Source organism: Equus asinus, chromosome 21 (assembly GCF_041296235.1).
Source record: "Equus asinus isolate D_3611 breed Donkey chromosome 21, EquAss-T2T_v2, whole genome shotgun sequence".
Lineage (NCBI taxonomy): Eukaryota > Metazoa > Chordata > Mammalia > Perissodactyla > Equidae > Equus > Equus asinus.
The window spans coordinates 28,110,906-28,137,216 of record NC_091810.1 but is presented as its reverse complement, the minus strand read 5'-3'; positions in this window follow the sequence as shown (position 1 = coordinate 28,137,216).

Sequence of the window (26,311 nt, the reverse complement as noted above, 5' to 3'; positions counted from 1 at the left end):
ACAAGCCTCTATGAGTCTGCATAGATCTGAATACTTGGTTTGGTTTTTCCACTGAAGTGATTAGTTTTAATTTTGTAAAGTTCCAATTGTTGTGGTTGTGAGGAGACAGTGAAAGGTATCCTTCTCTCTGTTGGATGTTAGAAAGTTATCCTAAATATTTTCTCTAGTTTGTAGGATCAGGAACAAGTCTGGAGTGTTTAGGGAGATGGAAGAGGACCATCTAGAAAGTAGAGGAAATTTAAGTAGTAGCGATAAGGTGGTGACATACTACAGAAGACCCTAACTATCAGAGGATGGGGTTAATGCTTGACCTGTGTCCAATGGGGAGCCACTGAGAATTTCTAATTGGAGGAATAACAGTGAAAATGACTCTTGAAAATGACTTATCTGACCAGAGTCTGCAAGAAAAGCCTGTAGGAGGAAGTGCTTTTGCTTTTACAGTGTAAATATAACAATTGACTGCAAGAGGTGGAGTCTATTTCTTCTCCCCTTGACTCTGGGTTGGCTATGCAAATTGCTTTGACCAATGGGGCATTGCAGAAGTGCTGGTATGTGAGAGGCCTGAAGCTTCCTCTTATGCTCTCTTGGAGCCCAACTGCCATACTCTAAGGAAGTAAATGCTATCCTTCAGCATATAGAGAGACTCTGGAGGAAGCAGTGCTGGTGAAGAGAGTCTGAGGAGTAAACTGAGGCATGGAGCAGAACCGAGATACCCCAGGCAACAAGTAACCCCAAGGCCCAAGACACGTGAGAAAGGCTTTCTTAAGCCCTCATCAGCCCACTTTCCAACTGAAAGCAGCCACACAAGTGACCTAAAAGACCAGCCATGGATTACTCAGTATACCCACAGAATCTTGAGACAGGGAAAATCATTGCTGTTTTAAGCTACTAAGTTTAGAGGGAGGTTATTGCACATCCACAGAAAACCAAAACGCATCTTGCAAAGAGTTTTTCTCATAACCAAACTCAGGAAAGATTCATTGAGTCAGAGGAATGGAAGCCCATTAGAATGGTATATGAGGAAGGTTATCCTGGGTTAATGAGAACACGGCCTGGGTGAAAAGATTGGGGCTTAATTCTACTCACATTTCCTCCTCTTTCAGGAAAGAAGCTGGTAGTACAACAGGTTAAAATGTTGAGTTTAGAAGTCACACAAAAATGGGCTCCAACCCTGGTTCCAGCACTTAAACATTTCTTTCCCTAAGACTAGGTCTTCCCACCTAAAAAGTAGAGCTAATATAGCCCTCCCCCGCCCACGTAAGGAACTTATTATGAAGACCAGCTGAAGGAGTATGTGAAATTACTTAGCACAGAGATTTGCGTTTACCAAGTTCACAATGAGGAGCCAAGATAGTATTTGGAAATACAACCAGCTATTCCCCCATCCCAAATATTTCCTCTTTACCTCCCTGAGTTTTATCTTCAGTATCTCCAGGAGGAGTATCCAAGAAGAAATGCATGGAGAGTAGAAAATAACAATTCTTGACTACTGAGTTTTAAAAGCTTAGAGAACTTGTGATTCAAAGGGCTCTGCTCTGAGGCCAGGCTCTGGATGTTGAGAAAAAGTGTCAGAAGCCTTCCCCTCACCTCCTCCCACCCTGTGATCCAGACGGGGAGAAAGAAGAGAGCTTACACATTAGATTCTGGTGTAGAGTCCCTATGAAGGGGTCCTCTTCCCGTCTTTAACAGCCCCACCCCCCAACCAGGCAATCCAAATCCCAAGATAGGGAGAGTTATGGATAATGCTGTGTGAATCTGAGATGTCTCAGAGTTAGAAGACTTGTGTCCTCTTTACCTTTTTAAGGGAAAGCAGTTAGACCTCAATGTTCCTCTGTGCCTAGAAGCTCAGCTTCCATAAGGAAAAGTTGGAAAACACTTAGAATGGGTAAAAAAAGATTTCTAGATATGCTGCCTAGCATGTCCTTCTGGATTATTTCTGCTTTTTATTCTCCTTGAGCTATTTTACAGCTCCACAAGTTATAGAATACTCATGGCAATCCGAATAATTCTTATCCATAGAAATAAACATTATATCCAGCTAAAGGAGTTGACTATTGCCCTATGAATATTAACCATTTAGCATAAATTTATAAACTTATTTAAGAATTCCTGATGTCCTATAAGTGTTTCTATTCTTTTCGATTTTCCATAGAACTGGTTATAATGTGTATTGATTGTAAATTGCTGTGAGAGTAATAATTACAATTCTGTATTAGTTTGCTATGGGCTGCCATAATAAAGTACCACAGAATGAGTAACTTAAACAACAGAAATTTATTTTCTCATGATTCTGGAAGCTAGAAGTCTGAAATCAAGATGTAGGCAAGATTGGTTTTGTGAAAAATGACGTGAGTGGAGTCATATTAAAATAGAGGATTTCAGAGGAATTGCCCTGCACATATTGTTTTCTTTATCTTCAAACTGGACCAAACTGCCAACAATCCAAGAAATCAATAAGGACAAGAATATCTTGTTTGTAAGGACTAATGAACTTGGACTTTGCTGATAACTGAATTGCTAACCTATCGATGAAGTACGAATCTAGCCTTTTGCCTGATGACTGAATCTCAAGCCAGTCTATGAAGTACAAATCTAGGCTTACCTCATCTAGTACCGATGAACTCTTCTTTAATACAACTTACTTCATCTTCTTCCCTTTTCCCCATAAAATCCCTGAGGCCCTCTCCTGTAATTGGGACACTATTTGGGTTTCTACCTAAATCTGTGCTCCCTGAATTGCAATTCTTTGATCCTAAATTAACACTTTGCCTCTTGAACTGGTTTCTGATTTTTATTGGTTGACATATGGTGTTAGAAGTGGGATCTGAAGGGATCTCACCTTCATGGACTGGCATCCGCTGGAACCAAGTACCGTACCTACATGAGTCCCTTGTGCTCACCACTTCCACAGATCACTGACTCCTCTGATAGTTGAGTCTTCTTAGGCTTTGACCTTGCTCCCCTTTGGTTGAGGTCATTGCCTTTCTTTTGGATTCTGGGGACGATAGCTCAATTTGAGGTTGACTGACCAGGAAACAGTTGTCTCAAAGTCAGGTCATGGTTATTGCTATCTGGAAGGGTTTCCCTGTTTGAGGTGGCTCACAGTAGCTCATGGCTGTCACTGTCTGGAAGGATTTATCCCCTGTCTGGTAAGTACTCAAATTCTGTCTTTTGTGTTATTTGTTCAAACAGCTATAGCCAGCAGGTCAGAACAATAGGTAACAACCTGGGGCTCGCAACTGGCACAACTATACCCAATGGATCAGAAGCAAAGGTTAACAACCTAGGGCTTGTGTTAGTGTTTCTTTATCTCTTTTTCCAGCTGTGCTTTAAAATAGGAATTTCATTTTCAAAAGTTCCTGAGACATTCCTCCCTTGGGAACCCCAGCTGGGTTTATGTTTAAGAACTATGGTTCTTCCTCTTGTGAATTTTTGTCCCGGTGGACCAATAACACAAAAGATCATTTAAAATCACAGTTGCCACTTTGGGGCTCTTTTGACCTCCCAAAACTTGTCTTTTTGCATGCTAGGCTTGAGAATTGTGGATTTCAGACAAGAAATAAGATCTTTAATTTCTAGAGAGTTAAGTGTACCACCTTTCAGCCCACCTGATTAAAAACTATAAAAGCTGTAAATATTTACAAAGAAAACGAAAATCTTACTAAGTTTTTTTTTATGTCCTGAGAGCTTAGCTTGGTAACCATCATGTTGGGGGCCCAAAATCTGGTCAGAGGGAAATGTGGGTTGAACCCCATTTGTGGCCAGATATGGCTGAACAGAAATGTAGGTTGAACTCCATTCGTGCCTAGGGTCCTACCAAACTACTGCCAGACCTCAGGCGGAATTACACTGACCATTAGAAGGAATGTGCCTAAGATCATATAAGAAGTGCACTTGAAAGCAAAAGGCTTCAAAATTCCAAAATGGCCTTAGTGAAAATTTCATTGCAAAAACTAATGAAAAAATTAAGATAGAAGAGGTACTGAAAAGTAAACGCTACATGACAGTAAACAAAGTCCATTCTTGATAGGATTTTTTTTCACAGGCCTTCTTCCTTAAGTTGAAATAAAACTATGTACCCAGAGGGAAAGAAACAATTGAGGATAACACAATTGGATGGGTGGATCCACCTCTGACATCATTTAAGTTACATCTTACAAATTTTTGCCAAAGTGGAAATGCAGCCCTAAAGATAATTCAATTTCCACCCATTCCCTTTCACCAATCCCCAAAACCTCCCTTATTTATCTCAAAATGCTTGTAACCTCTCCAGGAACTCATATATAGACCATTCCCAATCCCAAAGACTGAAGGAAAAAAAAGAAGCATCTAGCATCTTAAGTGTTTTCTCCACAACTATTAGTAGAAAAAAGCTTTAGCAATCTAAGCAGGTAAGATTAATTTAGTCCATCTGTCAGAAACAAATTTTTGATATTTTATAAATCCGTGAGTTTTGCATTATCGTACCTGTCTCAGGGGTAAAATTTTAAAATGAAAACTATTTAAGGTCTCTGCTTGCATCTGTCTATCTATGCATGTCTATGGATGTATGTGATATATATGTGATATATTTCTGTGTTGGGATGGTATGATCTTATTTAACCAAGTGTTTTAAAACCTTTTGATATTTTTGACAAACTTCCCAAAATCAAATTGTGAATGAAGACTTTTGGACCCAGAAATAACTTTGAGCTTTTCCAGAGGGCCCCTGGAACACCTCAAAAGATTTGTTTTCTCTTCTCATAAAAAGAAAGATGTTAAACTAATTAGGTATATTAAATTACATGAGAGACATTTTCAAATAAATTATGCTAAACCTTCTTAGGCTATATTGTATGGTTGACTATTATTAATTTAAGTGTTTTAGAAATTATATGAAAATTGAAAAATTCTGATATGCCCTGGTATAATGTTATCATTTGTAATTTTAGTTATCTTAAAATGTTGCATATCATAAAAATAACCAAGTTTCTTTGTCAACTGTATTATAATGTAAAGTCTTTTGTCATTTACAGACAATTACGGTTTTACTCTGATGCTTTTGCAAAATTGCTTCATCTTCAGGAAGATTCACAGAAATGACTTTTTGACAAGTCTAAGTTTCTGATAATTTCAGATCATATAACTGAACTGGATAAGAAATTACAGAACTCTATTGGAGAGACTGATGGCTTCATAAACATAGTGACAAAAGGTCAAGAACAAATATTAATTCCATGGGATGATATGAATGGAGGAGGATGTTGTAATGTTTTGTTTTTCAAGATTTAAAGAAATACTTCCTCTTAAGCATTCAACAATTTTGGAAAATATACTTTTGTGAACAAAGATAAAAATATTTACTTTTTCTCCCTACCTGATCCCTCCAGAATCCGCTGCAAAACTAAAAGGCATTGAGTCTTGGAGAAACATCTCAAAGCTACAGGAGGCTTCACCTGACGTCTGGTCCTGTACAAACACTGGAGACCTGCAAATCAAGTGACTAGGAAAAGAAGCAGCTGACATCTGAGGCAGATAACTTTCCCAAGATGGCTGGAGCAGGCCTGTATACCTTTACTTACTGTTGCTTCTTACCTTGTCTTCTCCCTCTCTTTCTTGGAAAGACAATACTCTTATCTGAATTTCCCAATCTATTACAAAAGGGAGAAATCTTCCTGACTATTGGGTTTGTCATCAGAAGCCTCATTCTGTACATGAATCTACAGAATTCTTTAGTACATTTAATTATCAATCTCTCCGCCATTCCTCCCCTAATTCCTTGTGCTAAGTATCTAGAACTTCCCGCTTAACCAATCAAATCTCCAGAAATTTAAGAGGTAACATTTATAATAGTTATAGATACCTCTATTTTGCTTGGGTAAACACCTCTGGCAAGGTATACACAGAACTAGATAAAATCTAGGCAATGGCCAAATGGTTAAATGCAGTGTCCACTAATGCCCCATGGTTCTCTGATCTCTTTAGCTAGTTGCCCTCAGGCATTGCTTGTTGGTTCAGGCCTATTCCCCAATTTGGACTTAGCATTTTGTTTGTTATTATAGGAATTCTCATTGCTATAAGTTTTTTCTTCTCTACATAGCTCAATGTTATAAAAACATCATTCTGATAACAGTCACTCAGCACTTTGAAATGATTGCAAAGTCTTATGAAACTTCACATGAGAAACTTCAAGGAACCGCAGAAGATGTTTACCCTTAAAAGCACTTGACAATAGAGTCTTGCCCTGCTCTAGTGTTCTTGTTGCTGAAATTTGGCCTAAGGCTCCAAGGGAAACCACTTTCCCTCCGATGTGGAATGTGACATATCAGGAATGAGCTTTCCTGGCAATGAAGGACCAACAATGCTTTGATGGCTGATTAGAAATTCTTTCCAGTGTTTGATCAGTGATGCTTTGAGAGAAAGATCTTGATCAAAAGGGTAAATGTGAAAGATTACATGAGTAGAGTCATATTAAAATAGAATCAAAACAGAAAAACAGAGAAATTACCTTGCATGTCTTGTTTTCTTTGTCTTCCAAACTGAACAAAACCATCAACATTCCAAGAAGCCAGTAAAGACAACAAAGTCCTGTTTGTAAGGACTGATGAACTGGACTTTGCTGATGACTGAATTGCTAACCAATCAACAAAGTACAAATCTAGCCTTTTGTCTGATGACCAAATCTCAAGCCAGTCTATGAAGTACAAATCTAACCTTACCTCATCTAGTACCAATGAACTCTTCTTTAATACAATTTACTTCATCTTCTTCCCTTTTTCCCATAAAATCCCTGAGCCCCTCTCCTGTAACCAGGACACTATTTGGGTTTCTCCCTGAATTGCAATTTCTTTGATCCAAGATAAATGCTTTGCCTTATGAAGTGTTTCCTGATTTCTCTAGGTTGACAGTTTATTCTGAGGCCTCTCTCCTTGGTTCATAGATGGTCATCTTCTCTTCTTTGTCTTCACATGGACTACCCCTTGTGCTTGTGTGGAACCTAATCTCATCTTATAAGGACACCACTCATCTTGGATTACGGCCCACTCATATAACCTCACTTTACCTTAATTCCCTCTTTTAAAGCCCTATCTCTAAATATGATCACATTCTGAGGTTCTGGGGGTTAGGACTTCAACATATGAATTTTAGGGGGATTCAATTCAGCCCATAGCAGTATCTTTTTTTAAAAAATTGTTCTTTATTACTTCTCAAGTGATACTCTCCCCAAATGGACCTAGGTATATTTAAAATATCCTAACTGAGCTGACGTTATGACTAAAGAATATGGGCTCCCTTTCCATCACATGCACCAGTACACATATTCTGTATCATTTTTTGGCACTTTAGGGTAGAAGTCTTTTTATTATTAACATACTTTTGCAGCTCTATTTTCAAATTCAGTCAAATCATTAAGAAACTACTAATGGAGTGGTATGACTCTTTTCACTGCCATTCATCCCTGAGTTATTATATGTACATGCATTTTCAAGAGTGTGCAGAATTAAGAAAATTGTGCTGAACAAAATTTGAGACAAAGTAAGTTGAGGATTTCAAAGAGTATTAGGAAAGTAATGAAAGGTTAAACTTCCAGAAAGCCAATATCTACCTGCACCCAGAGTAAGTCATACGTTAACTTCCACTGTCTAGTTTTCCCCGCATTAGGCTACAGGTGAAATGAAGTTGAAAGCCACATCAAGGGCAACCTTAAAGAATAAGAAAAGTGAAAACCCAAGGCACCAACAAATTTTTCTAATTCCTTTAGTAAACTCTCCTGGCATACTGGAATGAGTCTGGCCTTGAAATCTGAGAAATTTCTGGCAGTGTGGCAAACAGATATGGGAAATCTGGGGAGAAGTCATAGCCCTGGTCCACATGGCTGAGTGAACACAGATGGCTCTCATTCATTGATATTTTTTCATATTTACTGCCTGATGTCCCACCGAATCCTAAGAACCTGAGCTCTCAGGAGAGAGGTCTGGTCTCTCTTGCTTATGGCTGCATCCTTAGAACAAAGGAAAAGGCTGGTATATGGCAGGTGTCCAATACACATTGTTGAATGGAATAAATGAAAATCATTGAACCTCTTTGGATCTCACTTTCCTTGTGATTGAAACAAGGGACTGGGCAATAAAATTCACTGCATAGAGTTACTGTGAAGATAAAATATGAGCGTACACACGAAGTTTCTAGATATAGCAGAAACTTAGCAGGAGCTTTCTGCCAGAGTATTCCCCCATTCCTCTGCAAATTGACTTCAGGCTGGCCACTAATGTGTTAAATATGCCCAGATATTTAGTTCCCAGTTTAGGCTCTAGACCAGGCCCCACTATGGCTACATGTGATGTACAATTAGTGTATATTTACCTTCCCAAAGAAGAGCCAGACAAAATTACCTAAAAGTGTCTCTTATCCAAAGGCAGTTTTTCTAGTGCTTCTCATAGTATTTACCTTTCATTTCTACTCAATAAATGTTTATTGAATGAATAAATGAATGAAACTTTCATTCACAAAACTTTATATCTCTTCCTCCCTCTCTGACATTTCAGAAACTTCCTTTTCATGGATTTCTGCCATGATCACAGCTATTAATTCCATTTTGAAGCTGGCTGAGGGATGATTCTAAATTTTGAAAAAGGCTTAGTGGCCAAATGGAATTGCTAGATGTGTAAGAATTTACCAAAAGCCTAACAGCACCAGGAAAACTCTCCTAAGTCAGACCTCAGCATGACCTCCAGAAAGTGATGGCATTTGTCCTGATAGTTGCTGGCAGGTTCACTTTTGTGTCAGAGTCTGGAGGGAGAGCAAGGACTTCCTCTTCACTCTCTTGAAGTGTTCAGAAAGCTTTCACCTAGCAATTTTAGTTACAGAAGAATTCTGCAGAAGGCACAACAATGAGTGGAAAATGGAAAACTGCCTGGAGCAATAAATAACCCTTTGGGGGTACAAACCTCTTTCTCTCTCTTTTAAGTGTTTTCATGGTAGAAGGACTTAGAGTCCAGCAGCATCAATGCTGAGTATCCATAATAATCTGGATTTGAGTATTTTTGTGACTTTTATTGCTGCCCCTCTGCTTCCTTCTATCACATACACACAAAATAAGGAATCCAGATATATGTAGTATAGCACCCAAACTGGAAATTCAGAGAGAGAGGAAGAGAGACAGACAGAGAAAGCGTCTGAAAATCTCCACCCGCAGACTTGATACACCTTCACAAAATTCAAGGTCCTTTTTGCTTTAATTAACTATTTCTTCCGCTTCAGAATCACCCTCAGGAGGAACTTAAAAAGCTCAAATGTGCAGATTCCCCTCAAGCCTCTTATGTCATTTTTCATTTGGCACCAAGCACGATCACACTCCCTAAAATGTTTAGCAGGGATTTCTTAAAGAAAAAGAATCCCTAAAAGGAAGCCATCGCACACACATATACAGCTTTTGTCGCTTTAAAAGTGTTAGGAATTGCACCAGTTGACAAAAGGGACCACTCACTAGTGCCTGAATTACTCCCTGGGAACAAGCTGAGAATCCCTGGAAATTGCTTTAACTCTTTCAAGTGAGGCTTGGCCACTGACCTTCAGGCTGCTGTGTGAGCTTAATCAGATGTCAGGATTTGTAGGTAGCACAGAGATTCCAAAAGGTCACGAGGATATTTAAGGTTTCTGTTTGTGTTATTCTCGGTGACATTTGAGAAGCAGCTCATTATTTTTCTTCTAAAATTATTTCTTTACTTGATAAGAAAGTCCTTCTCCTCAAGGAGCTGAAAGGAAAGACTTTTGCTTTTGGATAGGAGGCTGGCTCCAGATAATGAAGTGAGAGAGCAGGAAGAAGGTTTTGGAACCATATGAGGTATAGAGCTGGGTCCTATCTTCTGAGAGGGTCAAGTTGTCAACTCAGCAGGGGAATCTCAGACAGTGTTCAGTCAAAATTACCCTTGAAGAATCCACAGGAAGATGCCACAGAGGAGATCTACCTACCATCTCTCAGATAGTTTGTTAGCTTTTGAACAAATATATATATATATGTTAAGCGTAAGTGGGATTTGTTTTAATGAGGTATGGTAAGATACACAGACACAGAAATGACTGTCATGTAGGAGGAAATTTACTCACAGTTCCCTGGAAACAGGAGGCATGGCACACCACGCAGGGCCACAAGGGGAAGCACCAGGTTGGTCAGGAAGCAGAGAGAACGAGGAGAAAAAGTGAGCAAAAACCTTTTCTGTGGCTTCTATGGGAAGGAACTAGTGAGGCCGGGTAAGCTTAGGGTTGGTTAGTTTGAATAACTTCAGTGAGCTCTGGGTCGTAGGGGCTGTCCTTGGTTATCTGGTATCTGATCCCAGGGTGATTAGGGCGGGTGAACAATGGCCCAGAATGAGAGTCCAATAAGGGAGTGGTTGGGATGTGGGCTCTGGATTTGTTGATTTGCATATGAAAGATGTGCTCCCAAGCAGGTCCTTGACTATCTCTAGAAATTAGCTAACTCTGGGAAGGTCTGTGTCTCCAGGGTCAGCAAGGCCCCCAAGATGTCAAAGCATCAAAAGTACAAATAAAAGAACATGATTTATTTATACATATGTGTGTGTATGTATACACACACACACACACACACACACATCTTCTTGTTGTGTTTCCATGCCGTTAAACAGCTATCAGATTTTCCTTTCAGTGCATTCGATTTTTTGGTCTACCTAGTATCCAGCACCTAGCTTTAATGCATGCTGTATTTTTTGTACCATCCAGGTTCTCTGCTTTTCCAGACCAAGGGGTGAGCTTTGACTTAAGCTATGGTAAACTTTCTCTGTCAGAAAGTTGAATTTTACATGGAATACTTAAAGAAAGGAAAACCGTTGGAGCAGATTCATCAAGACAGTGGCACCCTAACCATGTCAACACATTAGCCTAAAACTTGATTTCCATAGTTACTTTGGTTTCAGTCTTTTCTGAACTCCAGCTCTTCAGTATTTTCTTAAACGGAGCTTCCTCATATACTTTCATTAAATTTATTTTATTATAAGCTAAGCAGAGTTGATTTTGGTTGCTTACAGCTAAAGAAATTGCAGTGAAGAAGTCTGTCTATAAATAGAGAAGATGCTGGTGGTTTGGACTTTTTAATATCTCTTATCTTTTCACAGTGATTCAACAAAGTTTTCTTCAGTAATTATTTTAGTTCCTATATCATAGGAAGAGAATGAAATAGCAATGTAAACACAGAGATTTCAGTTTTATATTCCACTGTGTGCTAATAAATCAGCACGCTGTTTTCTCCCTCGGTCTTCTGCATTATAGTTAGCATGATTACTCATGACCGCTGACAAAAGCTAGTCTCTCAAACCTCAAAGTGGAAAGCCAGCCATCTACTTTTAGACCTCATCACTCAGTGAAGACCAATACCAGATACAAGCTCTTATCATCCTCCACTGATTTTTAGAGGTCTCAAGCACACTTCAGGGACTGAGGTGGAAAGGTTAACACAAAATTACTTTCCGGAGCTTGTGGTCATAGTAACGAGAAGAGGGCTGTGTCAATCGCTGCTCTGGCAGCTGCCAGGACAATCTGCTTGCTGTCTCTTGACATTAGAGCAGTTCAGGCCTTCTTACTAGCCGCCTCTTACCTGCCAGCCCATGTGGATTTCTTCTCGTTGGTCTGTGATTCAGTGCATTCACTCTCTATCCATTCACACAAGGCCCACATCATTCAGGCAGACAATGGCTCAGGAGGGTCTCGGGGCAGAGGGGTTTTGACGGATTGAATATACCAAAAGTAATATCAAGGCAACTAAGGTCATTGGAAGATACATTCGGTTGTGTTGTCCTCTGCTCTTTTATTACTCTTTGAAAAAAGGAATATCTTCTCACACATTCAAGGGTCATTCAAGGGGTGAAGGGAATCTTGCCTCTTGAAAAAATAATGGATTCCTGTAAACTCAAGCTTAGAGATGGTCTTTTTCAAACCACAGTGTTGTTGAGAGACGAGTGCAAATATGTTGGAAACAGATATTGTCAGAAGGCCTCTGGTCTCAAGAAAATGATTTGATATACTTTTTTCCTTAATCCCCAAGGTAGTATATACCATTTCCAAAGAAAATCTTTATGACAGGACATATCATAGAAACAAGAACATGAATCTTGAGATCTTGTATTTTGGGAAAGATAAGCAAGGAATCTTGGGCAAAGACAACTCATCAGTAGCTTTAATCAGTGCTGACTGTGTGGCGCTGGCTTGTTGCCTGGAAAACAGACTTCAGGGTACTTTTTACAGCAATCGAGAAAGTTTCGTTAAAGGATCATTAGTCTCAAACAACACCAGGAAAGCCTTTCATCTGATTCATCAAACTCTTAAACAAGACACTCCCAGCATGCCACAGTTCCATGAAATGAAAAGACGTTTGTTATCCTGAATTACGGTCAGCAGCTATCCAACTTAGGCCTTTGAGGGCTGGAGAGTCCAGGATGCTTGGTTGTTCTTTGCCAAGGTCCAACTGTCTTAACCTTTTGCTCTCTTTTCCTTCACAAAGGAGAGGCATAGATCTCTCTTGGCTTAACAATAGCGGCCAAAACTTTTTAATCTACTGGTTATTGAGGCCTCAATATATCCCAGAGATTGCTGGGCTCTTTACATGCATGACCTCATTTAACCTTTCACCACCACCAATACCATCCCATTTTGTAGGTGAGGAAACTTAGATCCTGCAACTCCCTGCTGTAAACATAACAATAGCCTCCCCGTGTGTTTAAAATAAAAATCTCAACTTCTCACAGTGGCTAGCAAAGTCCTGCAGGCTCTGGCCCCTGCCTACCCTTCTGACATTATCTCAGGATATGCTCTTCATCACATACTTCCCTCATTCTGTTCCTTAAACTCAGTGGGTGCATCCCTGCTTCATGACCTTTTCTTTGGCTGTTCCCTTTGCCTGCAGTGCCCTTTGGCCAGCTCTTCATAACTGCCTGCTTCATATTACTCAGGTCTCAGCTCTAATGTCACCCACAGGGAGAGTCCTTTCCTGACCACCTTTCTAAATGACTTCTCATCTATTCCTTTACCTTTTCCTTAATAGCATGTGTCATCATGTGAAATTATCTTGTTAAATAATTTATTTTTATATCTACCTGCCCGATTCGAATGTAATCTCCACGTCAGATACCTTGATGTTGTTCATCACCCTTGATTGACTCACTTGTGGCATTTAGTTCAGGTGCATGATAAGTATCTGTTCATTAAATGCATAGCACAGCCAGAAGGACCTACAGGTAGAATATACAACTAGATACTGAGGGGTTTTGGGGAGAAGAAGCAGCAAAAATATAAAAATAAAAATAATGCATGTCTGAATGAGTGAATGAACTTCAGAGAGGATAGGTTATTCACCAAAGGTCATATAGCTCTTAAATGACAGTGGCAGGACTCCAATGCAGGTCATTCTAATTCCAGAACTCAAATTCTTAATCACTATCCTATGTTGTTTCTCTAAAGAGCTTTAAACATACCAACTTTCATTCATCATTTGAATCCGTGCTAAGAGAAATGGGGCTCAAATGAATTGGGGGGTGGAGATCATAACCAGCCATGTGAAAACATGCAGGTCTGACATTCAACCAGTACACTGAAGGATAGCCGTATTGGTGTTAAAATATTACAATGCTTCTGTAGTGACTGGTGGGTAGCCATTGCTACGAGCTGCCCAAGTGAGCAGACCCTCTGCAGTCCCCTCCCTTGAGACTTCCTCAAGACTTGGAACCTCCTCCGGGATCTTCATTTGATCCAATAACTAAAAGATTTACACCTGGCACAGCAGTGGGCTTCCAAGACCACTGTCATCCATTCTGATTGGGCGTACCCATTGATCTTCACTTCCATCACTTCTGGAAACACACTGGACTCAGCCACCGTGAAAGCCAAGTTCTTAACTTGATCTACCCTTTCTAAAGACATAAAACCTAAACCATACCAGCTCAGCAGCAGCATGATAAGGGAGAAAGTCCTTTTCCCTTTTATCTCATCAAATGCTTATTATAAATTTCAACTTAATAAAAAAAGAAAAGGACAGGCAATAGCAGAGGGTAATTGTGAACTACTAATTGAACTGGCAAACCTGAACTGTCCTGAAGAAGATTTAGGGTCCAATAAGGGACCATAATAATCATTTTCCCTTCAACTTTAGCTTTTAATTCTCTTTTTGTCCCAGGCCTCCCATTTGTATTGAATGCTTAGGGGAAACTTGATGAATAAGCCAATGTGAGAACTATCTTCTGGAAACAATAATGGCCAATATTTACTGGATATTTACCATGTGCTGGGAATTATGCTAAACATATTATACATGCATCATTCATTGATTCAAATTCCAATCTATCAGATGAAATCCTCACAACACAATTCTACAAGGTAGACAATATCATCCTTCTTCTACAGATGAGAGAACTGAGCACTGCAGACATTCATACCTGCCTCAGGCTATATAACTACGAAGTGGTGAGTCCAAATTTCAATCATGGTCTTGCTGATTTATCTTAACCACTTTGCAGAACTGTTTCCAAGAAAAAAGTCAAGCTTGACTGGCTTTCCAAGTTTCTAGTTAACGTCTCAGCCAAGAGAACAAAAAAAAAAAAATAGTCAGTTTGTCTGGAAGTTCTTGTTAAAATGAAATGATTAACTCTTTTGAATTTAAGCAAATAACACAGCAATGGTTATCTGTTTTTGCTTTAAAACTTTTCCATATGTTTCTCTTCCATTAGCATATGGTAATGTTAAATTTGAGAGCACCCTGCAGTTCCCACTGAAAAGAAATTAAGCCTCTGGATGAAGCTAAACCTTAACATATGCCTGCAAATCCATTTCACTAAGATGCTGTTCCTGGCGCATTCGTCAGTCTAACAGCTAAAAGGCTGTGTGTATTAATTGCTTCTGGGGCTCTGAGTTAATCTCTTTGCCTTCTCTGACTTACAACTACCATTAACAGACTTAATGTGGTAGTAGCATGGACAGAAGAAATTCTGCCTAATAAAAAACACAAAATGAAATCATAAGACGGGCTGAGGAGGGGGAAGCAAGGCCCTTAAGTGTTATTGATTAACTAATTAGTCAATGTTTATAAAGAGCCTTAACAATTTATCTCACTATGTATAATTTAAGGATCATCTTATTGATGGCTGGGCAGTATAGAATGGAACTGTTTTTCTTTTGGGTAGTGGAAGGGAGTGTAGATGGAATGGAAATAGATGCCAAATGGTGAAAGCCTGGTGCTAAAAGCACAGTATTACCATTATCCACCCATCTTTCTGTATTTAAAACACTTAAACGACTCAATCTAACTATCAAGAAAAACAATCAACCTACATCAATTTTCAATTATTTGGAGACTAATCTTCCGGGCTGAGGATGACCCAGGTCTTCAGTCACCTTTCATAGCTTAAATTGGGTTTTACACTTTCACGCACATCGGCAATTTATGAGAATCTAGATAGGATAGTGGGAATGAGATGAAACTCCACATCCTGTCTTTCAGTCCTATCCTTTTGCCTTTCCACTTGGCACACAATTTTTGTTTCTCTTCTGTGTACTGGCTTCTTGGCTTAGCATCATTTCAGAACAGCTTGGAAGTCAATGTAAATTGCAGTTTTTGCCTCAACCACCACCTCATACACACACACTAATAATTCTAAAGCAAACTAAACTGATAAACACTGTAAGAGAGGTACTCACACACACAGATACACAAAGGAACTATAGGAAAAGAAAGGAGATGGAAGAGAAAGGAGATGGGAGTTTCATGGAGAAGCAGGAAATTAATGATTACTGAACACCCGGTATATTCCAGACCCTATGTTAGACCTTTAACCCATATAATTTTATTTAATTTTTGGCATAACCATATGTGATGGGTATTACCTTGTACTATTTTATAGCTACTCTGAGGCTCAGAGTGCTTAACTGACTTGTTCAAAAGCCTATGACTTATAAGTAACAATGGTAGGATAAGAACTCAAGTCTTTGACCCTAAAGTCTATCATCTTTCCACTCTACAAGAAGTTACTTAGGGGCCGGTCCCGTGGCCAAGTGGTTAAGTTCCCACGCTCCACTTTGGCGGCCCAGGGTTTTGCTGGTTCGGATCCTGGGCACGGACATGGCACCGCTCATCATGCCACGCTGAGGCAGCGTCCCACATGCCACAACTAGAAGGACCCACAACTAAAAATATACAACTATGTACTGGGGGGCTTTAGGGAGAAAAAGGAAAAATAAAATCTTTAAAAAAAAGTTACTTAAAGACAGATTTGCTTCTCTCATAGTTCTGAGAAGACCTCAGGGAGAAGGTGAAAACTGTGCAAGTCTTTGAAAGGTGGGTTGGACTTAAGTAGGCAGAGAGTGTGTTTTCCAAGATAAACAATTTGTTCAGAGGACAATGGTATAAGGGAGTGTGGTATAGAGCTGAAAAGACAGAGTGGGGTCAGGTCTTGAAAGCCCTCAAATGGTTGTTTTCGAAACATAGAACGATATGTTTTACATGACCTCAAAGAAGATAAAGGTTATCCACTAGTGGCAGTGCTGAAAATGAATTGCAGGTGAGAGAAGGCTTGCTGCTTAGGGATTTGATATAAGGGCTGTTTATAGGCTGAATTGTGTTCTTCCGAAAATTCATATGTTGAAGTTCTAACATTAGAATGCAACCATATTTGAAGATAGGACCTTTAAAGATGTAATTAAGTCAAAATTTGGTCATATGGGTGGGCCCTAATTCAATATGACTGGTGTTCTTATAGAAGGAGGAAATTTTGACAAAGTCGTGGATGATGAGAAGACAATGTGAAGTCACAGGGAGAAGATGGCCACCTACAAGCCAAGGAGAAAAACCTAGAACATATCCTTCCCTCACAGCCCGCGGAAGGAACCAATCCTTCTGATACCTTGAGCTTGGCCTTCTAGCCTCCAGAACAGTGAGAAAATATATTTTTGTTGTTTAAGCCGCTCAGTCTGAGATACTTTGTTGTGGGAGCCCTGTCTAACTAATTCAACGACTGATGGCTAACTCTTCCGAGGTCTCAGTATAAGCAAAATAGTACCTTTCCACTTTAGCGCAACAAGACTTCAGTACCCTCCTGCTATATCCTAGCCGCCTGGTCTCACCACCCATTCTTACTGCTTTATAAACTCTTTCCTACAATGCTTATATCAAAACCCTCATTATATCAAAAATGGAATTGATCAAGGCACCTTACTGGGTCTCTTTAAATTGCATATACAATTAATCACTTTCCTTTTTTCACTTCCTTTTTTCCTTATTTCCTCTCTCCTTTCATTTCAACCCCAAGTGCACTGCTTTAACGCACCCATCTTGAAGTTAGGAGGATATGTCTAGGACAATTCACTTCATGGAACATGCAAAAATGACTCACACATAGCCCACAAGCTCATGAAGAACCATTAAAATATATTTTTGGCAAGTCCAGAGTCACAGAGATTCCTTTTTGTCCTTAATATCACTGATGACAATGTTCCTATTACAATATAACTATAGGCCTGCAGAACTGTGCAATTAAAATACATAAAACCATCAATCTGTGTCTTTTCAAAGGTACTGAGCTCAATGAAGATCTCAGGATGACAAAGCAGGGACAGCCTACATATTTCAACAATTCAGTTTATTTTTTTAGTAATTCATGTCAAGGAGTTAAGTTCACCTTGTTTTATTTTTACACTGCTCTATTTAAAACTAAATATTTATTGCTCATTTCCCCCCACTACATTGGAAGCTGCAAAAGTATAGGGATCTGTCAGTGTTGTTCACTGTGGTACTTTCAGAACCTAAATTAGTTCTCTGCATATAGTAGATATTCCATAAATATCTATTAAATGAATAAAAAACTCCCTATGAATTCAAATAATGGAAAGCTGATGACACTGCTTCATAGGAACAGATTAATTGGGTGGAATTTTGGCTTACATTTAGGGAGTATCTATAAATGCCTGTAATTTGTCTAGATGAGAACCATGTTAATCATTGGAGATCCACTTAAGAAAGTCAAAATATGTAGAAATACTAGGCTAAAGCCTCATGGGAGATGTATTTTGACTCAATAAGAGAATAACAAATTTTACTGATTTAAATCTTGTTAAAAACAAGACAATAGGACTAAAATGGAGTCACTTGTGCCAATCCCCACGTCACCAAACTGAGACTTAATTACAGTTCTGGCCTCTCCTACAAATGGAATCTTAAATCAGTCAGGAATCGCCTGATCAGCACTAGTTGACTAATCTGCCTGATAGACCTCTGCCATCCCCTAAAGGAAAGTAACCTTGCAATAACCAATCCTTTTTCTGTATACGAGGCTTTTTTGCCTCATAGAACTTCCTTGTTCCTACTCCCTTCTGCCTATAAAACTCTTTCATTTTGTACAGCTACTCGGAGCACCTTTCTACCTGCTGGATTGGATGCTGGCTGACTCATGAATCATTGAATAAAGCCAATAAGATCTTTAAAATTCACTCAATTGAATTTTGTTTTTTAACAACCTAAATAAAAATGGAATAGCCTCTCCTCCTAGAAAGCCAGGGTGGGTAAAGATGGTGAGTATTTATGTGTTAATATTTTTGTCCCTGTTATTCTGGGAGTTTACAAATAGTTATAATTGATTCACTGAATTCACATGCATTTAACATGTGTTTCTTACAAAACCAATGGGAATAGTCAAAATATATAAATGTCTTGGGAACACCGATGAAGCAGGGAATTCTATGGATCTGAAGAGATGCGCGGGTGGAGTACTGGAGCTATCAAAGATGTGAGCACTCTGGTACCTGCTTAAAGGGACACTGATGAGCCCACAGTTCCAGCTGCTGAAGTGGCTGCAGTCTGAGTGATGCCCACAGACTTGCCATAGTAGATTGGGCTGAGGGTAAGAACAGGGCCAAAGGCAATCTCATTTTAATTTCATTCATGACCAATACATGAGAGAGACATGAACCAAGGCATTTCCCTCTTCTGACACCTAATCTAGAAAATACAGAGACAATGAGGCAGACAACAATGAGATGAAGGCTGTGAGTCTTTGCTGAGAAACCATAAAAGGCCAGGAAGGAGCAGAAAGTATTCAGGAGCAGATATGATCAGAAAGCAAAGACTCTGAGATGGAGATTCGTAGACTATTAGGTCAAAATTGAACTTCCTTGAGACTTCAGCCTATGATGTCTACATATTTTGACTTTCTAAGGTTCTGGTACTTACTCCTACCTCTAATAAGCATAAACTGGGTTGCTAGGAGAGGACGCTGAGCTCTCTGGCTTCCTGACACCTTTCAGCCCCAGCTCCTACCTAAGTCTATCCTCACAATAAACCCCATCATCTCTCGAGGAACACAAATGAGTCTTTTTCAGCTATCAAAGGACCCTAAGGAGAAGAGAGTGTGCGGTCTAAGTGGCTTCCTTCTCTAACATGCTCATAAGTATATCTGAACAGTCACTATAAGATAACAAAACTTATTTTTGAGCAGAGTTTGTTGAATCATTTGCTTTTCTTTAGACCTGGTTTGGATCAGAACCTGCTTTGTGTCCCCTCAAGCCCTATCACTGTTCTCTTTTCCCATTCATGGCATCATTGCTACTCGTGCTCTTGACTGGTAGTTTGATTTCTTTCTTGTCTTAAGCAGGCAGGACACATACACCAGACATAAAAAGCCCTAATCTAAAATAAGGGCTTATAGCCAGACGAAGGAATGCTACAGGGATGCCAAAATAAATAATACCTAGAGAACTCAACTGTTTTGGAAATGCAGTACTGTATTTATTCTCAATAGTTTCTTTGTTTGGGTAGATGAGGTATTTTCTATCTTTTCCCCAGTCTCTTCAATCAACAGCCCTATGAATGCAATGTATGGGTTGAGGATGAAATAAGTAGATGAGAGAAAGAGTAAAAATCTCCTTTGCTCTTCTATCTGTCCCTTTCTTTTGTCTATTATTGCTGAATTGCTTGTCAATTATTCTATGGATATTTGCCTCATGGCAAAAGTAAAGGAAATAGAATGGATCCTTTTAAAAGGAGGAACTAATAGCCTTTTCCTGTTAATTCAGATACAGCATTAATGGTTACATTCTAATATAAAAGACAGGAAGTGGGGGAGGGAATGCTGCCATTTCACGGAAAATATTTGATCCTTTTGCTTATTTAGGCTTTATTACTGTTTATAAAGTTGGCGATTTAAAATAAAAATCCTTTATATGTGCAATTCCTAGGGAAAGAAAACCAGACAACTTAAATTACATTTCTATTTGAGAGAGAAAATTTAAATGTGTATTTGGACACTCTCTACAGTTAGACAATTGATTTTATGTGCATGGAGCCATAATTAAATTACAGTATCTTAAAAGGATTATTCTGGTTGTGAAAAACTTAAAAGATGGGACTTCATGGACAATGCCACAGTCATGTTTGTCACACAGCTCATCTTGACTCGGCCAGCTCTCATTCTGCACATGCCTGGATTGTGGATTGAATCAATGCCTAGCATCCGACTCTGCCCTGCCCCCAAGTACTCACTGTATTTCGGTGGAGTGTAGTGCTAGCTTTGTGGTTTTCATCAGTTATTTTGGAGTAAGCAGGAGAAAGAAAACATTGTTGAGTTTTTTCCTTGTTTGTTTGGATTCTGTTCTTGTTTCTTGGTTCAGGGGCTCTTGGGGAAGACAGAAATGGTGATAAGAAGAATACATATTGTAAATTGGTTGGCTCTTGTCCCCTTGCCTCTCCTAATAGACATACTTTGAGCTCTCGTGGAGAAAGGGATTATGGGTAGTAGCTCCAAAAAGCAAGTTCATAAAAGTCTTTGTGAGATTCTAGGCATGAGTGGGGTTACTTCAGGCTCCGGGTGATCAAGGTCAACAAAGAGTGGGAAGAGGGCATTTCATCCATTTCCCTGCCAGTGCCCAGCGGGATTCCCAGTGGGCACTGTGGAGCAGCAGGAGAGCAGCCTTGGTGCCCACTTAACTAGGCAGAGTGGCCAGATAGTGGTGTGTGTTCAGCTCACCAGCACTCCTGGCCCCTCAAACATGTAAAGCCAGCCAGCTTGCACTGGATGGAAGAGCATGAGTAGATTTCCTAAGTACGACAGACAGCCCGAAGGGCCTCCCTGACCAAGGTCTATGAAAATGGAGCCCAGAGGGAATTGCATGTTATAATTGGAGTTATAACTCCAGTTATAAGGGTAGGGGCTCAGATCTGATGACATTCAGGATAGATCTTGATGTGACTACAGTTGCACTTAACAGGCTATTGATGCCTTTGAGTTACTTATGCCTATATAAAATCCCAGAATGAGAAAAACCAAAAACTTGCAACTTGCCTTAGGGAAAACCGTGTGGCAGAGAAGATGTTTGCAGAGTACCCTACCTCTCTGCCCACTTCAGTTTCCATTTTGGTGTCTTTTTGTCTTGTTTCAGTAATTTGCCACCCTTTAGTCCTCAGTAATCTCCTCGAATAATACCCAGACCGTTTACTCGGTAATCCATAGAGCTCCGCTGCAAGTTTTACTTGACCTTTCCGACTCCTTCTCACTCCCTGCCTCGAAACTTACAGGCCCAGGTCAGTGGAACAGAAGCAAGAGTCCAGAGTCAGACCCAAATACATATGGTATGTAAATTGGTATTAGTATTTGATAAGGTGGGTGCAGCATGTCAGTGAGGGGAAATAGATATCCTTCTTGGAAATAATAGTTGTATCTCTCACTTAGTACACAATTTATAACACAATCAACTCCAGAAGGATCAAAAATCAGACATAAAAAGACACAAACGTGTTCTAGAATAAAACATAAAGGAATATTTAATGCAAAAAGATTAATTATATTTGATTTCAAAATAATAATATTCTATGTGGGAAAAATCATGAATGAAGTCAAATTGCAATATTTGGTAAACAATATTTGCAATAGAAATCAGTAAACACAGGTTTGATTTTCCTTCATATAAAAACAACAGTTGCAATTAAAAAAAAGACTAACAACCAAATAGAAAAACTTTTGTAAGAGACGTGAAGCAGAAGCTCACAGATAAGGAAAAAGTGGCATTTAAACATTTTTTAAAAAAGATCAATTTAACCCATAAGAAAAATACAAATAAAAATTAAAGAATTATCACTTTCACCTATTATATTGGCAAAGATACAGTAGCTAAAAAACACTCTGCTAGTGCATTGTGTGGACAAAAGGATAACCCCATGAAGTTTTGGTGGCAATACAAATTGGCACAATCTGTACTGACAATTTAGGCGTATCTTTCAAGATCAAAAATGTTCTTATCTTTTGACCCAACAATTCCACTTCAAAGAATTTATTTTCAGGTATTCTCAGATGTGTTAACAGATGACAATGTAAGAAAATTCTTTGCAAAACTTATAAGCAAAAGATTGGAAACAACCTATCCATCTTTCAATGTGGAACTCATTAAATAAATTACGGTAAAAATTAGAAGATTTTTATATATAAAAGATTATTATAACATTACGAAAAGATTCAGTTATGTATGCATGATGTGGAAAAATTTCCAATATATATATATTACTAAGTTAAAAGAGAGCAAGCCACAGAACAGCAAGTACAGCATGCCACCATTTGTGTAAACACCCTGCCCTCTGACACACACGCTAGTATATACCTTTAGCCTCACTTGAAGGACACTCAAGAAATAAATAACTAGTTGGTTTAGGAAAAACTGTATTGGTGGGGGAGAAGAGAAAGAGATGTTCTTTTCACTGTTCTTCTGTTGTACCCTGGTAGTACCTTGTGCCTTTATAACGTATTCAGAGAGTAAATTACGTTAAACACAGCCTTACTAGTTCTATTTCTATACTCACAAGGCCCTGACTTCACCATGTCCCATACAGCCCACAATAGGCCATCACTATTTGCTGAATGGATGAGTGAGTAGTTAGCCTTTGTCCAACAATTTTGTGAATGGCTAGCTCATCCTCAGGAAGCGTACACTCATAGGGTCATGCAAGTACATGGGATGCACTGCCTCACCTGAGTCCGGGCACTGTGAGTGATTCCACCTCCCATGACCATATTTATTTGCATTGTGGCACTTCTTGCTCTATAACCACCTATTAATATGTTTATTTGTTTATTGTCTGCTTTGCCCGTTAGACTATAAACTCCGTGAGGGCAGGGATCTCTTCTGTCTTTGTCTCTCTTGTACCTCCAGTATTCAGATATTATCTATTTCCACTTGTTTGGCAAATGGTAGACAATAAATAATAATTGTGGGAAGAATGACTGAATAGAAGCATGTATAAATTAACAATTTTTCCTCATAACATGGTTAACTTTAGATAGAGCCAACAAAACTCATTTTTTCCAGTGAATTATTTCCTCTCTAAATGCTCTGAGTCTTCTAAAACCAGCAGTGAAATGCATGCACAATGGCAGGGGCTGTAAATCATAAGAGCACATCAGACTCCCTTGCTCATACAATCCAGGATTTTGACGCCCAAGCCCCACCTCAGACCTACTGAAGAAGAGCCCCTAGAAGTAAGGGCTTAAGATCTCTGTATTTTTCTAAAGCATCTAGATGACTTGGATGGATGGCTAGGTTTGAGGACTACTGATCGCTGACTAGGCAATCATACCACGCATCCTTACACCACATCATTCAAGAGGGAAATAAGGTGCCCACAAAACCAAAAGTTAATGAGCAAAAGGCAAATAAATAAGGAAAATGAATAAGGTACTTAAATTTGAACGGCATCAAGAGTTCACCCTTAAGGGCAGTAGTATTTACGTGATACCTGGAGTCATTTAGAAAGAAAACTGTGGAATGCAGAATGGACAGATGCCTCATTGTCAAATCTTTTGGTTGCAAGTAACAGTGAATCCTATCAAACTGACTTAAACAATAAAGTGTGTTTATTGACTCAAAATTGAAAGGTAGCCCTGGTTTCAGGCAAGACTTGATCCAGTCACTCAGATAATGTTACTAAGAGTGCACTTTTTTCTGTCTCTTCTTTCCTCCATGGTGGAAATTCAATCCTCAGCCTTCAGATAGTGAACGTCCCTGCAGAAGCATCCAGACTCTTCTCTCATGGTGGCAAATGGCTGTGACTGTTCCAGATATCATATTCACACTCCCACATTACCCAATGGAAGAGAGATGCTTTCTTTTGGTTGCTCTTGCGGAATACATACAATCATATTTTCCAGAAGATCCCCTAAACTTATACATCTCCCTGAATCTCTTCACCTGCATTGGGTCACTTTCCCCTGTCCCCAACCAAGAACAATCGTCAAGGATTTTGAATACACTGAATAAGGTTAAGTCAGTAAGAGACCACCGCTTGAGCAGAGATAGATTTAGTGGTGAGCGGAGGCTGGTTTGCAGTGGCTCACAAGGGCCACTTGTTAAATTACGAGGAATTTTGTAAGCTGGTTGTTCAACACAGACATTTTTAAATATTAAAATATATAAACTTACAACTAAATAAATAATATTAAAAACAAAGTCTATAAAAACCCAAAAGTCATCACTTCTTAATTTTTTTTACTACATTTTACTATGATCTATGCCAGAGGTCAGTAAATTACAGCCCTCAGGTCAAACCAGCCTGCTGCCTATTTTTGTAAGTAAAGATATGTTGGAACACAGCCATGCCCATTCATGTATATGTTGTCTAAGGCTGCTTTCACAGTCCATTGACAGAGTTGAATAGTTGTGACTAAGACCTTAAGGGTCACAAATCTAAAGTATTTGCTTTCTGGCTTTTTACAGAAAAAAATTGTTTACTCCTGATGGATACACTTGAGATTATTCATGTCTAGTGTGTCTGTACGGTGGAAACAGAAAGTGGTATGCTACAGCACGTCTCTTCCCAACTCTACATTCGGTCACTTCTTCTAGCTTGAAATTGACCATGGGAATATTTACACCATGGACATCAGCAAACATTACAAATTGGGGTTTTTATTCTTTCCCTATACCCCAAAGCATTTATTCAACATTTACCAGTATGTGACTGCGTGTAATTGATCTCATCCAAAACGTGTGGCTGTGAATGTAGGAAGTATGGCTTTCTGGAGAGGGAATGAATGCTGAGTGATGGAGGGTAAATAAATGCCCTGGCAATCAGCATCTCCTGCCTTCTAGTTTAGTGCATGTAACCAAATGACCCTACCAGGTACAGAACAAAGATCTCTAAATTTCTCAGGTCGAAGGAAGTTAAAAGAGCTTAGATATAGAAAATAGAAATTGTGAAAGGGAGCAGGAAAGGTTAACTCTAATAATGGGCTCTGCAGAAAGGTGACAAAATCTGGAAGAGTCTAAGATGAGAAGAAGGGAAAGGCACACAACAAAAAAGAAGACAAAGGGATATGCTGCATGCAGCAAATAGCCTCAGAACAAAATCTATTTAGAAGGTGAACATGAGGAAAAATTGGAAGAGCTTTAGACAAGATTGTGAAAGGAAACAGAGGAAAGGACAGCATCTTTAATGAAGAAGCTCAAATTTGTCCATGGTCAGCCTGCGGGTGGCAGCCAATCTGCAGCTGAGTCAGGGTTCCATTACCCAGAGTTGAAATACCACTTTTTGGGGGTTGCTTCATTCCCTGGTTCATAAAAATCCAATTGGATTTTCCACTTTCAAAGTTTAAGGGTAGAGAGACACCCTGAAAAAAATCCTACTCATGGAGCACAGGTGGTTCACAAAGCTCTTCTTAAGGACATTGGTCTATGGGCCTAGTTACCCCAGGGTGACTTTAATCCAACCAGGAGTCCAATGCAGCTGGTGGACCTCCTACTGTGCTCAGAGAGAGGTTGTGGAGACAATGCCTGTCCACACCAGTCATCTCGATTAAAAATGGACAAAATAGTCTGTCGTATGGATCTTTGCCTGGAGCCAGCAAGCAGCTCTTGTCAAAATCACAGGAGGCTTTGTACCTGGTATCAAAAGTGGGAGAAAAGAAACCAAACCTGTTGGCAGTAGAGTTAGGCACGTGGAGAATCTATAGTACACAGACAGCAACACATCAAAGGGTTGGTCTTAAGGATACCTTCAAACAGAACAGAGCTGTGCTTAATGGCTTCCTGTGATACCTACATTCTTCAGAGAAAAGACATGGAAATGATGTTCTCCAAAAGTGAACTGAGATGTAATTTAGTGGAGTGAAATGCAAGAAATAATTCCAATGTACGAAAGGGAGGCTTTATATTATCTATATAAGCTACAACATATTGATATCACTGAAAAGCCACTAAAAAGAAAAGAAGGGGCCAGCCGGGTGGTCTAGTGGTTAAGTTCACGTGCTCTGCTTTGGCAGCCCAGGGTTCACCGGTTTGGACCCCAGGCTCTGACCTAGCACTG